This window comes from Lemur catta, chromosome 8 (genome assembly GCF_020740605.2).
Source record: "Lemur catta isolate mLemCat1 chromosome 8, mLemCat1.pri, whole genome shotgun sequence".
NCBI lineage: Eukaryota > Metazoa > Chordata > Mammalia > Primates > Lemuridae > Lemur > Lemur catta.
Genome location: NC_059135.1, coordinates 9,402,441 through 9,421,447, shown reverse-complemented (window position 1 = coordinate 9,421,447; position 19,007 = coordinate 9,402,441).

Here is a 19,007-nt window from a genome sequence, read left to right as displayed (position 1 = left end):
TCAGTGTTTTCCGGTTTGTTGCTTAAAATTATAAATAATGCTCTGTTATTTTGTCAATAAAATTTCATTAGATTCGTTTTAATATACACTCTTAGCAATATTAATACAACAGTAATGATAAATACTGAAAGCTGGCCATGTGTCAGGTATTATTCCTGGTTCCTTACTTATGGGAACTCATGTAAGTAAGGCTCATAACAACCCTATAAGGTAGGTATTATTATCACCTTTTTTATATGAGAAAATTAAGACCTAGAGTGGTTCAGGAGTGAATCTAAGATTATACAGTTAGCAAGTGCAGGGATGGGATTTGAATTCAAGCTCCTTTATCCCAGAATATGTATTAATTACTCAATTAAACTGACGTTCTAAAAGGTGTCAATTTAAAAAGAAAGATCTAGGTGGGAGGAGCAATACTAATGTTTTCCTTCATTTACTCATTCTTGCATTGAAGATACAGTCACAATGCTCTCCCTAATGGGAGAGACAGATAAGGAACAAGAAAAAAAAATAAGAAAAAACAGAAAAAGCCAAAAATGCTACCAAAAAAACAAACCAAGAAGATATGGTAGTGAGTGATTGTTTAGCTGGGGAAGACCACGCCAAGAAGATGGTATTTGAACCAAGATGGGGACGTCAAAGTATGAGTTCACCACTTGGTGAGGATCTGGGAATTCCAAGTAGAGAGAATTGCAAGGGCAGGAACTCTGAGTTGAGAATGAGCTTGAGAAATAATGCCCTGTGGGTGGAAGCAGGTGAGTAAAGGAGGAAAGGGGAGGGAGGTGAGGAAGAAGCATAACTTTTTCTTTTCTATTTGTTTTAATTTCAGCATATTACAGGGGTACAAATGTTTAGGTTACATATATTGCCTTTGCCACACCCAAGTCAGAGTTTCAAATGTGTCCATCCCCCAGACGGTGGGCACTGCACCCATTAGGTGTGAACAGTACCCATCCCTTCCTCCTCCGTCTCACCTGCCAGACACCCACTGAATATTACTACTAAATGTGCACATAAATGTTGATCAGTTAATACCAATTTGATGGTGAGTCCATGTGGTGCTTGCTTTTCCATTCTTACAATACTTCACTTAGTAGAATGGGCTCTAGCTCTATCCAGGATAATACAAGCAGTGGAATTCTACTCAGCCATGAAGCATAACTTTTTTAAGGAATAAAACAGTGGTCAGTGTGGCTGAAGAGTAAAGGTTAGAAGAAACCAGAAGGGCAGTTTGACCCAGACAGAGCAGGGCCTTGAAGGCCATGCCCAGCATTCTCCATCCTCACAAACAATGGACACCCACCTAATGTTTTCACCGCGGTTGGGAGATATGATCAGATATGCTTGACATGTTTTGGAAACTTACTCTGCCTGCAGAGCAGATGAACAAATGGAAATAATAAGAAGGAGAGAACAGAGAATAGCCAGGACTATTGCAATAGCACAGGCAAGAGATGACTCCCCAGACTAGGGTGTGGTGATGGAGATAGTGAGAAATGGATAGATTGGAGATATATTTTGGATGTAAAATTGACAAGAAGTAGTTGGAGTGAGCAACAAGATGGTGTAAAGAATGACTTCTAAGTGTCTCGGTTATATTACAGAATGGATGTGTCATTCCTTGAGAGCACTAAGTTGCCTTGGAAGATTCCGAATTTTACTTTGGACATTTTGAGGTCAAGAGATGTATACTAATAAAGGATAGAAACTAAAAAAAATCTAGTGAGAGCTTCAATATATATGTGTTGAATAATTAAAATAAACTTCTGTCCATTTTTTTGACCATGGGTCACCACCAATCACATAGACTCACACACATGGCACATAGAAAATTTTGACCTTGCAGAAGTTATATGTTGATATGGAATTCAATGAATTGAAAAATTTCAGATACAATTTCAGTTCTGCTTTTATACCCACATGACTTGATTGGAGACATTACCTGGTACCCAATGGAACTATCTCTATACTCTGTGAACATAGTGTTATTCAGAAAGTCCCTACTCATAACCCATTGGTCTCTACTTCTGAAAATGTCTCAGAACAGATTTAGTCTCTGTGATTGAAGAAGGAGAAAGCATAAATATTAATCTCAATAAATTAGTCTCAGTTTATCCAACCAAACCAAAAAATGGTTTGGCTTTAAGATGCATGCCCATATTGATTGCCTCTATGGACTCAGCCAGTTAGACCAATCACTTGTCTATTCCTAGTACTATTTACTGGTTAGAGGTTACTCAATTGAGCAAGGAAATATTTCTAATGAAAGAGTCATCAGTAAACTTTTCCTGTAAAGGAACAGATAGTAAATATGTCCCTATCGCAATTACTCAATTCGGTTATTGCAGAAGAAAGCAGTTACAGACAGTAAATGAATGGGTGTGGGTGTTTCCAGTAGAACTTACGAAAGCACACAGAGGGCCAGATTTGGTCCACAGGCTATAGTCTGACAATCCCTGTAGTAGAACATTATTTTGTTCACATATTATGTTTTCACATAATTTCACAAGTAATTTACATATATCATGCACATATAGGACAAAATCTGGACTTATAAGCGCCTTTTCAGTCATTGCAGGGCATAGCTCATTTATATAAATCTGTGGTTGTCTGTTTATATCATTCCCAAAGTGACTTTGTCATTTGTCTGACAAAAGTCTCCCAGTTTGCCTTTGGGTAACCACCCCTACCCATGACATGCATCCTAATGTAGCTGTCATATTTTGCCTGCCATTACCCCATGAGTGTCCTGTACAGGCTGATCAAAGTATTCCACTATCCTAGCATGAGCTCATACACATACACACACATACACACACTAACTTATTGATGAGACCAAGCTACAAAGATTTGATTATTAATATTAGGAGAGATAAGTTTGTTCTTCCTCTAAAATGTCAAGCCATAAACATGATGTAACTTGGGACTCTAGAGTCATCTTCCAAGGCTACATGAATGAAGTCATCTGTAGTATCAGTAAATGAGATCAATGAAATGAGATCAAAGAACAGAAAGAACATGCAGCACTGCAGTGACAGAATCTGAGGCCCAGAGTCAAGCCTTCAGTTACAAAAGCAAAAATAATCTCCTTTTTAAAGAAAAAAATCTACTTCAATTGAATGTGGATTTATAATACTGGCAAACAAAGGGGTTTGGAAAAAATAAAATTTTATTGTAGCTATGACACAATTCCAATGAAATCAGGTGATTTCCAAAAGTAAGACATGCCACTATCATAACTGGATCAATGGCTGACTTGAATAAGGAGAAAATCATGAGTAATTTGAGGTGTGAGCTTGTCAGAAAAATATTACTGAATATGAGGTTGCTAAGAAAAAGTTTCAGTGCATCAGATACAGCATCTGACTTAATATAGTGAAGACCACTTCATAGACACATCGTAGACAAATCATTCCCAGTGTAGTGTGATTCTGTGGATGGGAGAGAATGCTTTTGAAGTATTTTGGAAGTGCACACAAAGAAATGTAAAGGAAAAAAATGTTCAATACAGCATAAGAAGAAAGAATGGGTCCCAGATATGAGACTCAATGTAGCCTGATTGACTTCACTGACATATGTAAAAGAAGGATGTTTTAATCAGTAGGGAAATGAAGTGAGCCACTGAGGCAGAGTGAATGAAAGTTACAGGAAGAAAACACTGTCAGCTTTCATTTCTGCACAGCACAGAGAGAATGAAGATTTAACCTTGTATTTTCCATTTTCCTTTTGGCAGTTGTTGCCAATATTGAGATAGTGACAAGGAACTGAGAACCGATGCTCAGCGAAAACCCACCCACCCGTATTACCAGATGAGACGGCCAAGGCCACTGTATCTTCAGCTTATCTAATTAACGCCACCCACACCCCATGTTTTTTCCTGATTCCAGCTTATTAAGGAGACGTCAAAATCATTCCCTAGATCGCTACAAGAAAAGGTTTGTCCACACAGAGAGAATTTTCTGATCATTACAGTCCTTGGTAATTCAAATTCTGGTGAAAATGATTTTTCATTACAATTTGATGAATCAGAATTCTGATTTTACAATCAATCAAATGGGTATGGCTAATGTGAGTCGGCCCTTGAGTGATGAAATTATTCTCTGTGAGTCCACAAAATCAGGTTTGTGAGCCTCTGGGAAGGAGTAAGATCCAGACCCCGAGACATGGTGAATCCACTAAGCCAGCAAACATCTTCCTTTCTCTGTCCCTTGCCCCCCAAAGCCACTTAACAAGAAATCTGTCTGGTATATCAGGTGGAAATTTGCCCAACACAAACACACGTTGTTCCATGTCTATTCCTGTGTCTCTTGACTCTGTCCTCTGGGACCTGGGTTCCATGCTCTGGGTCACCCTACTTTTGCCTTGAAAAAGAGCCTTATTTGAAGGGAGTAGTTTCCTCATTCTTTCTCCTGCCTGTGGATCAGTAATTAAAGAGGGACACAACAATAAAGGCTCCTTACTTCTCAGAATGACTGTATTCATTCTCAGCCACAGCTGAGAATATTCAAATAACTAGGAGTAGCTTGCAAGTCTGGGGACAGGAATCATTTGGAGGCTAGTTCAATGTCTGGCAGGTAGGCAGGGGCAACCTGAAGGCTAGGCCCAGCTGAAATTGTTTGGCAGAATATCTACACATGGTCTCTCCACGGAGCTTCTTACAACATAGAAGCTGAGTTTCAAGAAGAAGCATCCCAAGGAAAAGCATTCTAAGACACCAGGTGGGAGCTCCAAGGCTTCTGGCCTAGCCTTGGAAGTCATGGAGCCACATTTCCATCACATCCTGTTGTCCATGCTAATCAGAAGGTGTGTATATATTGTGGATTTTTTATTTTGTAAATAGAACTCAAAGTGAGTCCTGAGTCCAGCCCAGTTTCCAGGGGAGGTAAATTAGATTCTAGCCCTTTATGAGGGAGTAGGAAGGTCATATCACTAAAGAAAAGGTTGGGTGAAGGATGTTGTTAGACTGCCTTTGGGAATATGTCATAGACCATTTAATAAAATTACTGAACAAGGGTAAAATATGAGAAAAAATGACTTTGCCACAAGCTTATGAAGAGAAGAAAGGCTTCTAAGAAACTAAAGCGAAGCTTAGAAAAGAAGCATTTTTTTTAGAGACTCACATTCCCTATACTCTGCCATGATATTCTATCCCTGGAGAACAAGAATGCTCAGAAGGCAAAATGACACACCAGTGCCACCAAAGAATAATGCTTGACACACTATTTCCCACAGAACTCGGCAGATTTTGCCTTTAGTAAGAGATAAGGAAATATAAATTTTTTTTTTTTCCTACCGCCACTGCTCTGATAAGAGGAGGCTGGTTTATGCTCCACTCAAAAGGTGTGTCACATGTTGAGAATCAAGCAAGATCAGGGTAAAGTCCTTGGGAAAAAGAAGAATAAAATTAATTGATCAGGCATGGGTCTGCTCAAGATGCTGTGGAATAAACAGAAAACTGCAGCAGTGGGGATGAGGAAGTGTTAGAAATGATCGTCAATTATGGCAACACCCAAATCACAAAGTATGTGAGCAAACCTCAGGTTAAACATTGGCTGAAGGGTCTTCTTTGTTGGTGCTACTAAAAGCCTTTAAAAACCTAACCCAGATGGCAAATGAGCGCTGTGGAGAGGCAAGAAATTCCCAACATTGGAGAAGTTTGGCTAAATGTGCCTTTTGTAACTAGAGAGCTTACTTAACTATTCAATTATTTATTCAATGTTTCCCAACTTGGTGATTTCACTGAACAAGGGATAAATGCTGGGTTACACAACTGGGGTCAGATGGCACCTCTTAATCTAGTCCTACATTATATCTGAAGGGGAAAGTTTGACCAGTCCTTTAGTCCTTGAGTCTTGTGCTTACTGTCTAATTAATGATGTCTGACTTCAAACTCATAGGGTTCACTTTTCTTGGCCACGTGGTCAGAATGTCCCATCAGTGGCTATTTCTTCATTAGTTAAAGTATAGTTCAGTCTTTATACTGAAAAGTTGGCAATGATGATTAGAGTGAAACCACAGGTGAATGAGAATTCGGCCAATGAAATTTGAAATTGTATGTTTTTTTGTGGATATGCAGAAATAACTAGAATCCCAAAGCTTTCCTTGCCATAAAACTTTGTTTCTTTTTCCATAGAGCATTACATCTCTGAGATTATGGTTGGATTTTTGTTTTATTCCCATGCCAAAACTGAAATGCTTACAAAAGAGTCTAACAAAATATGCTAGGCAGATAAGTTAGCTGAGTTCACAAGTTCAAGGAGCACATAAGCATGAATACTCCAAAAAAGATGCTTAAAAATACATAATACCCAAATAAAAAGCTAATATCCTCATAAATGTGTGCAGTAGATCAAAAGCATTCTTATCAATAAACTAATTATAAGTGATCTGTTCTCTGTTATGAGGGAAGAAAATGTTTTGTTCCTAACAGCATCAAACAGCCATTGAAAATTTTATTAAGAAAATGGTCATCACTTCCACAAGGTATACATCATTGTTTTTATGATACATATGTTCCCATATTTATGCCAGTGCTTACTCGGATAGGTATGGGAAAGAAAAGACAGTGGAAGAAGTATGTGCTAAAGCTCATACGATGCTGTGAAGACCGTATCACTTGATTCTACATCTTTATGGCCATAGAGATACAGATATTGGCCTGTGAACAGCATTTTATTATCAGTCCTAGTGTTCACCACTGGTTTATGAGTGTTGTCCTCCTCGATTCCATCTATATTTTGGCCCTTACTAAAAAATAGTCTTGAATAAATGTTTTCATTATATTGATAAAATCCTTCACCTGGGAGGTTGAAACAATGGTTCTGGATTTGTATTTCCGGTATGGTTTCAATGGAAATGACCAGTGTTTGTCAGCCTACAAGCCTCCTTCTCACCAAGTCGAAGGCACAAAAAAATCCCCCTGACATGTCCACAGGCTCTTTTAAAATCATTCCAGGACATGTATGTGTTCTACGTGTATCCTTCATTATCTTTGATAAGATAGTCTAGAAACACCATCTTAAAAAGTGGCCAAACCCAAAGAATAGCAAAGCTTCCAGCATGTTACCTGTGAAGATGAAGCAAAACAGCAATGATGTGACTTAGTCTTGACAGTCTTAGTTCACCCTAATTACTGCCTTGTCCCTTCTGCACCTCATTTTCTCTCTTTTCACTCATTTATTCTACAAATGCTTATTGATTGCCTTCTATTTTTCAGACACTGAAAAACCAGGAATCAGAAACCAGGAATTTAGAGATGCTGACAGGACAAAAGCAACAGATAATGGTACCCATCTCCTTCACTCTGGCATTTGCATTTGTCAATGACAAGTTCCATCTACCCCGGTGCCTTTACAGCCTCCCTGCCTGGAGTGCAGATCTTAGCTTAGCTGTATCCTTCGCATCATTTAGGATTCAGCTAAATGTCCCCCATACACAGTTGTTTTTCTAATTATCCTACAAGTACCCCCACTGCCCAGCCACTCTCCCTGGATCCTCCTGTATTTTCTTCATTGTATTCATCAGCCCCTGAGTTATTAGACTCTGTACTGAGATGAAATCCCACAAGAGCATGGACAGTTTTAAAAGTCCAGGGTGAATGAATGAAGAAACCACAAGAAAATGAATCATTAAGGTCATTAGACCTGGCAGGACTGTTCAATGTGGGCCAAGTTTGCACTGGGTGTTGCTTGCAGGAGTCTGTAGCGGGGGAAATGAGGCTGATAACAGGTCAGACACTGAGCTGACAGACCAGTCCCAGGTTCTGCCTCCAGGTTTGCCCTGAGTCACGTGCTCAACTTCTAAAGTGAGGAGTGTGGACTGGCCCAGTGACTGGCTCTTGGAGTAATATAGGCCCCTAGGGAGCATTTTGTAAATCTGTAGTCATAGGTTGTTTTTTTTTTTTTTAAATAATCTTCAAGTGTAGTCATGCACAAGAATTACAAATTGAAATACATAATACTATGAGTCAATTTCTAATTACATCTGCTTCAAAGTACAGTTAGGGCATTTATTGATGTTTGAAATTATGTTTGTATGTAGGTAGGTTATGCAATCTATTATTTTAATTCAGGAGAGTAAAGGAAACTTCTCAAAATGTGTGTTTTAAAATAGGGAGCTTTGGGTCTAGTGGCTGCATAACCAGGTGACCAGGTGGTTTCTGCAGTGAAACACAAAACACATTCTTCCTACCTCCTCCTCTGCAAGGTCTCTTCAGTGCAGCATCATGGTCTCATTTGCTGCAGATTCTCAGCCCAAACACACCCATGTGCAAAAACAAATGCAAGCACACCTTCCAAACACGGGCACCAACACCACCAAGGGAGCCTTTGTGCTGCTTCTTCAGACAGATCCGCCCAAACTCCACGGTCCCAGGATGAGGGGGAGGGAGACAGCAGGACCAGTCCACCAGCTGATTGTGAAATCCTGCCTGGCATCCCGACAGCTCCCTTCTCCAACCTAGACCTCCATCCACGCTCTGCTCTCCCCTTCTCTCCCCGTCCACCACTGCCCTCCAAAAATACGCAGTTCTCTCCAAGCCTCATCTACCATCGGTTTGCTTCCCACAACTTTATATTTTCCAATCTCACACCCTCATGACTAAAGATAACAGGGGAACCAGTGGTTCCATGTTAAGTAAACAGCACCATGGCTCATACTTTGGGTAGAGTAAAAGTTCTTGCCTTTTTCCAATCTATTCCTCAGTCCGCTGCCAGAATGTTTTCTCTATATCACAAATCTTATTTTATTACTTTTTCCAAACATTTTAAATGCTTCCCATAGCTAAGATGAAGCCCAGTTTCCTTAGAAAGCTTGATCACAGCTGCCTACCTCTCTAGACTAAACCCTCCCAGTGTAAGATTTGAAGCCAAGCATAGCTCGAAGTCTGGCAGTTACTTAAGGTCTAGAATATACTAAGTATGATTTTCTGTAGGAAAAGGAGGTTTTGTTCATGTAGCTAGCTATAATCCCTCAGACGGTGACCTTATGAAAGTCCCTAATCCATCCTGTAGTTTTACACTTCTCTCTCTGACGAGCCAGTGGTAACCATGCAGACTGATCAGAGTTTTTAGGTTCCTTTTTGGATCTCAGAAAATGCTGATAAACAGTGAAATCATCCAAAGGAAGGACACTAAGTAAAACAAATACAAAAACAAAAGCATCTCAGGGATCTGGCCCACACAGATTATAATCCCTATGCAGACTGCAAAAATGACCCACACTCTTGGACTTCTCTGAAGTAGGGGTATTGAATGCCACGTGGACAAACGTGAGCTTGCAGCTGGGGCCGGGGCCCCATAATGGAAAGATTTCCATTATCACGGTATAGACTGTGTTGTGAATTAATTTGTGCTGTGTGCAAACAGGAGTCTCAGGCTATGGGAATCGCTTGATAAAGACTTGTTGGCTATTGGCGGATGTGAAGCAAACAAAGTGGGCTCCTGTAGGCAGACGCTCCTTCCCAGAACATTTCCCCAGTTGGTGATGTATCTGGAACATCTTAATGTACACCATTTTTTGCATATGCAACACTTAATTATAGAAAACAAATCCCAGGTGGTATAAGGCTTTTATTCTTCACATAATGCCAACTGTAGGGTTCAGTTTTATTAGCTTGTCTTTGGCTACCCAGAATATTTTTGTCTGGGGATTTCCCCTTTCCCCATTCCCATGGTGGCGCTATCAAAGCAATGATCTCATGATTAGTCGCCCTCATCAGAGGGGTGGTTCCATGGCCCAAGCAAGTCTAGCCAATCAGTTCATTTTTCCTAGGATTTTTGTTAGCTCATATCGGAAATTTGGAAAGATCTGTTCTTTTTGATCTGGGATCATATGTAGAAAACCTGCCTAAGAATAAAGCTAACCAAAAAAAAGAAAAAAAGAGCATAGGACAAAGAAAGAGAAATAATTGGTGATATTATTTGACCTTCTGAATCTGGCCTTGCCTGAAACCTGTGACCTTTCCTTTTTTATCTAACTTAAGCTAGTCTAAGTTTAACTTCTATCACTTGTGATCTAAAGTAAATATTAACTAATAAGTATGGATTAAATGCTGACTAATAATTATGGAGATGTAACATTTACTTTAAAGCACATTCTTTTTTCACTCTTTATACTCTGTTGTGATATGAAAAGGGCTTACCATAGAGCAGGCATGAACCTAAGCATTTAATGTATCAATTAGTCCTTAAAATATGAATTAAGTGCTATCATTGTCTCCAATGTTATCTGACACCCAGACAGATACTGAACTGCAGAATCCCATGCAACTCATCATCATCAGAGCTAGAATGCCTTCTGCTCTTCACCATTATGCAAATTTGCCTTCTGGGGTGCCATCAAAACACTGGACTCTTTCCAGAAGTTCAAGAATCAGTGCTCAGTGGCAAGACTCTTCCAATTATTCCACACATGTGTTCCACAAATGCATTCCCGCAGTATTATGGGAGTGTATGGAAACGTCTTGGAGTGTTCACTCTAGGGTTCCTCAGATCTGGGTTGAAACTCTGTCTTTGTCCTTCATTAATTGCATTACCTGAACCATTTTACTCTTCCAAAAAAAATGCCATAAGACTATTACCTACCCCAAGAGGTTGCTGCACGTGTTAAATGAGCTGATGCACATAAAGCATCAGCATACAGCAGTGCTCGACAAAAGCCACCACCAGGACAGTACCATGTGTTGTGCCAGCACGACCCCCTCTCCAGGAGTGTCCACCACACCTGCTCACACATTTCAGGACCTGTCAGTAATTACTCTGGACCAGCATGAGGTCACTCCTCACTGAATCTTCCCAACCCATTTTTCTCATCTCCTTCAGCCATCACAAGAAACTTCAGCCACTTGCTACAAGAATGTCCTGAAGCCCTGCCCACCACACTCCTCAGGGCCCATCCAGGAATCCTCACCACTGCTAAAGCAGGGGTCCACCTCTGGAGACCCAATGTGCTTCCTTCTCCCAGCACTTGTTACTGATTCTGTTTCCCTTTGGCCAAGCACCTCAACTGTCCCACTTCCGTAATGACTCTCTGACTTGGAAATATGCCAGAAGAGACCACTGAAACCAAGATTTTTTCAGGGAAAGGGATCTCACTCCCAACCCTCATTTGGTTGCTGGCACCATTGTAAGGTAGGTGAGCCCCAACCTGGCTCAGTCTCTTCAAGTGCAGATTATGGAAACTGGACCAGGCAATTGTTCCAAGGCCACATAGGCTATAACATACTTTAAGTCTATAATTTAAGTCACTAAAGGAAGAATTAAACAACAGAATAAGCTACTTGAAATAACTTGAGGCAAGCTTGACTGGATCTGCCACAGCCAGGTAGACACATGGGGAGAGGACGTCAGGTGCCAGCCCTCATCTGCCAGAGCTATATTTCATCCCTGCTGACACCCACAGATCCCTCTCCCACTGCCTCCTGCATCAGTTATTTACAGATCACAGAGTCTTAGTCACTTAATTATTCTATTTAATGTATCTTTGCAAAGGCAATAAGCAAGTGCTTCTGCGAGCTTAGGATCTGCAGCTTGTGTGCTGAGGCTCAACAGAGGTCATGCCATCATCACAGGTATCTCTACATTTTCCAGCTCATATTAATGCATCTAGAGTTTGAAGAATCTAAATTGCATCAAATCCATGAAGAACTTGGATTAAAAATAAAGGGCTTGTGTTTCCAATAATATTATCTATTAATAGTATATTAATTTCACTATAATAAAATATATTATATGTAATCATACATTTATGTAATAAAATTATATAATAATTGTGAGTAAATGAGTGAGCAAGTGAATGAAGTGAATACATGGTCAGCTGAGTGAATAAGCAAACAAATGAATAGACAAATAAATGAAGATGGTGCTGTCTTTACATCAGCCCACACTCTGGACCCTCCACTGCATTACTGACTTAAATGGATGTTATTTCAATCACTCCTAACAGCAACCTTAGGAGGCAGGAAAATTTAATTGTACCTCTATTTACAAATAATAAAGCCAAGCCCTGGTTCATCTTCATTAGTTGAACAATATCACCTAGCAAGAAATGGACTTTGCCCACAAGATTTATCTGACTCAAAGGTCCTTGTTTTGTCCACTGTTTTAGTGCTTTTCCCCATGTTGAACCAAGATAACCCCCTTCCACGTCAACACAGAGTGAACATGTGTCCCCAAAAGTTCTGGGAGAATAGATCAAAGCAGCCAGTGACAGGAACAATTTCCTTTAAAACCTTCTATTTTCCTTAAAAATCTATGTAAATTTTATTTTATTTGCCAAAATATGAATGCATTGGATTACTATCAAGATAGTTTGGTTTTGCTGTTGCTGTTGTTATTTTTTTCCTCCCTGGTATTCTAATAAATATCAATGCCCCCTACAGAGGAGTCACATCTGCACTGCAGCTCTGCTTATCCCTGTCACACCAACAAGGTGCATCTGACAGGCACATTCTGCTGGGGGATCAGGAACGTGGTGGCATCTCCCAGGGATAACCGTCCCCTGTGGGATGCCACACTCAGGGCCTCTGTATATCCAAGACACAGCCTGAGAGCCTTCAGATCCTGAAAAAGATGAAACAGCACAAATGTGGAAGATGAAGAGGGTTAGTGCAAAGTGCAGAGCAAAAACTATTTTTTTTATTTCATTTACTTGTTTTGCTGTTAGTAGGGGTAAGTGTAGGGAAGTTGCCAGGGATCTCCTCCTCCCCATACCTTGTGGGTCCTTCCACCTGGAGGAACACTGTTACTGTAACATCTCTACCTTGCCTGTTCCCCAGGGGAGGAAAGCCCTCACTGGTGAGGTTCAGAGAGGAGCTGGGCATGGGTAGCCCTGCCACTTCCCCTCCCTTTGTCCTCCAGAGCCAGCTGTACCCAGAAGCACAGGTCCTGGTCTGTCCCACTTTGCCCTAAGTCTTAGGGTGACTGTCTACCTGCGTGGGGACAACCTACAATGGCCCAGCCCTCCTGTGACTGGTGAGCACAGCTAATTCTGGGGTTCAGTTTGGCAGAGCTCACTTGTCCCCAGGCATAATGCCACATTCTTCAATCTCAGCATTATTGGAAGTTAAGATATATTTTCATCTCCATCTGCTTTATTTTTCAGCTGGTTCAAAACCCACGTGAGGAGGAGGTGTATTACTAATTGGGCGCCTCTCCAGCTCTGCTTTTTTTGTGTGCAAGGCCAAAACCCGTGAAAAAGAAAGAATGGCATGTGGGGACCAAAATAACACAAGGAGAGATAGATGTAGGTGAGCTCAAGCTTTGGACCTTGAATTTGAGTGCGTACTATTTGAGTGGATGCTTAGACTTTGCAGTTTGGGAAATTTATGTTGGGCTATGAGGTTGGATGCAACCTGAATCTGCCATTGACTTTTCACTCCTAATACCTGCTGGATGGGCTTAAATTGCACTGTGTGTCACTCAGTCCTCGAGGTTTGGCAGGTCACTGCAGCTAGATGGTGGCTGTGTCCATAGGCAAAGGTCTGTCTTGATAGAGTCAGGGCTGTGGACATGAGGCCTAAAGTAAGTAGCTTGCAGGCCTTACCTGCTTTAAGCAAATTCAAACTCTTCATCAGAGGCCTGGGCCTTTGGAGCCTGGCCAGATGCTGGCTGGGGAGGTGGCCTGAGCAAGGAACAGAGCTATAACCTGATTGTAAAGATAGGCAAGCCTTTTCTTAAGCTTAAGACATTATAGCTGAGGTAAAAATTCGTTATAGAAAAAAGGGTACCTTTCTGTACATATATAGGCCTTTCAGGTGTTAGCAAATAGGAAAATATGTACCACGTTTCAGAAGGCAAGGCCAGCATGAAGCATTAGTCAAGGAAGCCAGTGCTAAATCCGTTGCCCCAAATTCCATTCTGCTTTTAGAGTCAAGGAAGAAACTATGGCAGGACCAATCTTAGATTCATGGCTTCTCCATAAATTCAGGAGTTGGGAAATACTTCAAGCAAAAGAAAACATCTAAGGAAACAAAGGTACTCATCACAGCAAACAGCACCTGTGTTAGAGAAGGGAGAAGTCCACCCTAGCATGCAGGCTGGACTGTCGTCATTTCATCTGAATCTTTCTGAAGGAAAGATTCTGCATAAAAGATGTGACAGACAGGACAGGTCTTAGGGCATACGTGCCACTTGGCTCTGAGTTTCAGTAGCATCAGTTGCAGTTTGAGCTCAGGAATCAGGACACAGTTGTTCCCCAGCTGAAGCACACCTGGGGCAAGAGGACCCTTCCCCGGGAGGCAGTTTCCTTTGTCACAGCAAGAGAAGCCCAGGACTGAAGATGCCCATTGTTCTGACCCATCTTAAAACTTTCTGGGAGGAATCTACAGTACCCTCAAAGGCCCCGGTTAGGGTAACCAAGGGCAGGGATTGGTACTAGGGAGTGGGCTCACGGAACAGGCTCTCTTCTCCAGCCACACAGCACTAGCAGTGAGCCAGCCTCTCTAGATTTTTCAGAAGTCCCCATTTAAAAAGCCAGGAATGAATTCCATTAGAAGAGACTGCCTTAGAGTGACTCTATTACTGGGAGACAATTAGATTAGACATGCTTCTCTAATCTTCTCCACGAAACAGTGGTAACACTCTTCCCAGGCAGCCAAATTGACTCTGTCACCTTCCTGCGTGTACAGCAGCTGTTTAAACTCACAGCCAGTTTTTAAAGAAGAGTTATAAGATACACAGAATTGCCTGTGATCAATAAAAGGAGAGATGAGCCACATCTCTGGAATCGCTGCACCCAAATTGAAGCACACCTCAAGAAACGTACGAAACCTCATTGCATGCAAAGTCAAGTGTCCTTACCACCCAGGAAACCCATTTTCTTCGGGTTACAAGTGTTCTTCTCAAGGAGACGTGCTGAAGTCTGCCGGAGCTCTGCCTGCTGCATACAAACAAGTTCTCTGCAGCAGCCAGCAGGGGAGAGGGACAACCCACCTGAAGTCTACTAACAAATGACATAGAGCTGTCCCTGTGTCTGAATTTGGCCAATATTGCTCAGCAGAGGAGCTATTAAGGGACCCACATGAAATGTGCATGAAAAGCCATCTGTTCCTGTGGTGTTGGTCCCTCATGCAAGTGGCCAAAGCTGAATGGACATGCATGTCACCAGCATCAGTCCCCAGTGCAGGGCAGCAACAGAACCTGTGTCTCAGAAACACCCAGGATGGACGTCTGTGTGTCTGAACAGTTGGTGGGGTTGAGCACAAACATAAGGAAGGGATCCAAAGAGGACGCCATTTGTTTCCAGTGTGGCAAGTCCAAACCCTTTCCTCAGTGTAGCGAAAGCAAACATATATGGGAATAAAAGCAGAAAAAAAATTACGATTCGAAAATTATTCAGCAAAAAGTGGTAAGTTTGAGTAATTCAGTTATAACAGCATAACAGAAAATAAATGGGGCAAGCATATACAAGTTGGCCAGAAATCATGATTGTCATGAGAAGCTGATCCTGCAGCTTAGGTTCCAGTGCCAGTCTAATAACCCAAAAAGAAATGAAATAATAATTTCTCTAGCTCTGCAGCATCCCAGTCTGAATTCACTTCCAATCATTTTGATCATCTCACCAAGAGAAAAGTAATAGAATAATGAAATGTCTAACAAAATGCCCTTTTCCAACTTTAAAGAGAAAGATTATAAAAACAGCCAAGCTGGACATCTTAGTTGTGAAAAGAAATGCTTGGGGCTTTTTTTAGTTCAAAAAAAGATAAATTTATGCCAAGATGTGGAAACAACCCAAGTGTCCATCAATACTTGAGTGGATTAATAAAATGTGTTTTCAGAGAGGCTGAATATGAGAATATTTTCAAAAGCTAAATGTGAGAATGTGTCTATTGTCTTCATTTGGACTGGATATTCTTGAACTCGGGAAAATTTTACACTGGTATCTGGCTTACTGAGAGACAGTACTTATGACTTGATGTAAATCTTTTTTGATTTTGAGGTAATAGAGACTACTTTAGTTCTTACGAGTTTTCGAACAGTTGTAAACACTGAGTTGCTAAATCAAGTCTTGTGAATCACAAAAGTATAAACACTGTGACCCCAGGTTATTGGGGGAGCAATAAGAGACCATTTGTTCCTTTTCATACCTTTGCTGTACTAAAGCCAACTGACATTTTTTCCTATGGTATTACTAAGACTTTCTCCCACTGACCCACAAATCCTAATACTTTAGTTGGCTGGACCAACACACAGAATGGGGCAGTTTTGTGAGAAACAACCTTACCAAGTTATACTTCATCACCTCATTCTGCAACATCTTAGATATTGTAGGGTTTTTATTTTTTCTCACTGTCTTACATTAGTTTTGACTTTTCTATGAAGAGTTGCCAAAGTCATGTGTGTGCATGTGTTGCTAGTGTTGTCAATGTGAATCTAATAAAAAAAACTGGTGTTGACTCCTACTCCTACATCCATTGATCCATTCATTTATCCAAACAAATGCATTGAGTGCTTATCACACTCTAGGCAATGTGTGCACCTTACAAATACCCTCCATCCCTGTCTTCATGGAATTTCCATCTCAGGGTTAGTGGCGGCTCTTTTGGAGGAGGATAAGAGGATAACCTGGGCCTGACAGGTCGGAACAGAATTAGGGTCTGTTTTTCATAGATCAAGAGAGGGAAATCTAAGCTCCTCCTCTTCCTGGCTCCCTGCTTAGGTATGGCAAATGACTTAGACCATTTTTAATATGGTATTCATGGACCTATTATGAATCTTAGGATGGGTCCATGTAGACATTTTGTGTTTTGTGCATCCTTCCTGGGAAACTACGTATTCATAGATTTCTTCAGGGTCTCAAAATAGCCCATAATAATAAAAAAGTTAAGAGCCAGTCCCTTACTATTCTATGCTAATAAGACATGAATAAATATGATTCATAAACAATGACATATTAATTTCTCTTATCCATACTTTCTGGGGGAATTCTGGGAGAAGGCTGGCATGTTATATTAGTAGACTGCAAGGAGATCCATTTAGAATGATGGATGGTTTCTTGGCATGGTACCTTTTCTTCTGTGAATTACAACTGATTATTAGGATTATTGATACCCATAGAATATGAACAAGATTATGATTATTTTAAAAAGCTAGAGAGTTCTTTTGCTTGAAATGATAATAGTCTGGGTTTAGTGCAATGGTCCCAGAGAATAATGGCTGAAGTTTTTCTCCATTTTAACTTTAATACTGAACATCTATTTGATAGTTATTAAACTTGATTTCTTCAGATATGGCTTGGCATTATACAAAGCATTATTAATAACACAGTAGAGGTAAAAACAAAAAACTTTACAAGTATAAATGCACTGCTCTTATTTCCAAATACTTTAATGGCCACATATGTCTTCTTCAAATGAACATTAAATGCATTTTTGACATTTTAAACTTCATATAATCTCAATACCACAAATTATGTAAACTATATTGTATAGATGTAGAAAAATAGGGTAGGTATATAAGCAATACTTTTCACTATTAACAATTTTATAATATGAAATGCACATGTTGACTTAGAAATCCTACTTTTGAGCCCCAAAAGTATCTTTAAAATATTATTGTATTGCTACAATACAAATAAAACAAAAATCACAGTATATAACTGAATTTTTTAAAAAATATACCAGCTGCCTAGCATTGGGTTATAACCCAAAGCATAAAATAAATATCCATGTGTTGATACAGATATAAATAAGTTATTGCATAAATAAATAGAAGAGACAAATCTCCCATGCAAAATAATTTGAAGTAATTTATGTAGATACTCTGCTCTCAAGGAGGTGGAGCATAATTCCCTACTCCTTAAGTGTCACTCTGCATGGTGACTTCCTTCCAAAGAGTACAGTATGGAAAGAGAGAAAATAAAGGAGTAACCTTACAGTGGAGAGTCTGAACAAATACCAATTCAGCCGGGTGATCAAGGTCAACATCATAGTGATAAGTCATGCTGACAGCATGTGCCCTTGCTATGATGTGATGAAATGGCACTTTACCTGTGTGATCTCCCTACCCAAATCCCACAACCCCAGTCTAATCATGAGAAAAACATCAGACAAACCCCAGATGAGATTTTACAAAATACATGATCAATACTCCTCAAACTATAAAAGTCATAAAAATCAAGGAAATTCTGAGAAACTGTCATAACCAAGAAAGTCTAAGGAAACCAGATGACTAAATATTAGATGGCAACCTGAATGAGATCCTAGAACATAAAAAGGACACTAGGTAAAAACTAAAGAAATCTGAATCAAATATTGACTTTAGTTAATAATAATGCTTCATGTGTTCTCCCATCCAAGTACTAACCAGGCCCAACCCTGCTTAGCTTCCCAAGATCAGACAAGATCAGGCATGTTCAGGGGATATATGTTCTTTAATTGTGACACAAGTACCATTCTGATTTATCATGTTAATAATAGGGAAAACTGGATACAGGGAACCATAAATAGTTCTGGAATAAAACTGGAAATATGGGGGAACTCTCTGTTCTATAGTCACAATTTTTCTATAAACCTAAAGCTGTTCCAAAAAATAAAGTTTATTTTTAAAAATGTCATCTGCCTAAATACGTGAAATGCAAGTATTTAAAATAAAATGAATGTCAAACAAAATTTTGGATCATGTACAAAATGGAGACATCCTATCAGTCTTCAGCAATAATTTTCTGCAGAATCATCAGAGGTTTTTAATGAATATGTAGGTGCTTCACCTTTCATATGCATAATTTTCTGAACTCTCTCAAATCAGGGCCCAGATAGCATGTTTTTATCTTGCTGATTTGTTTGAGTTCTTTGTAGATTCTGAATATTAGTCCTTTATCAGATGTATATAGTTTGGGAATATTTGCTCCCATTGTATAGATTTCCTATTTACTCTGTTTATTCCTTTACTGTGCAGAAGCTTTTTAATTTATAATAATTAAGTCTCATTTATTTATTTATTTTTTGTTGCTATATTTGCCTTTGGAGTCTTCGTCATAAATTCTTTGTGTAGGCCTATGACTAGAAGAAT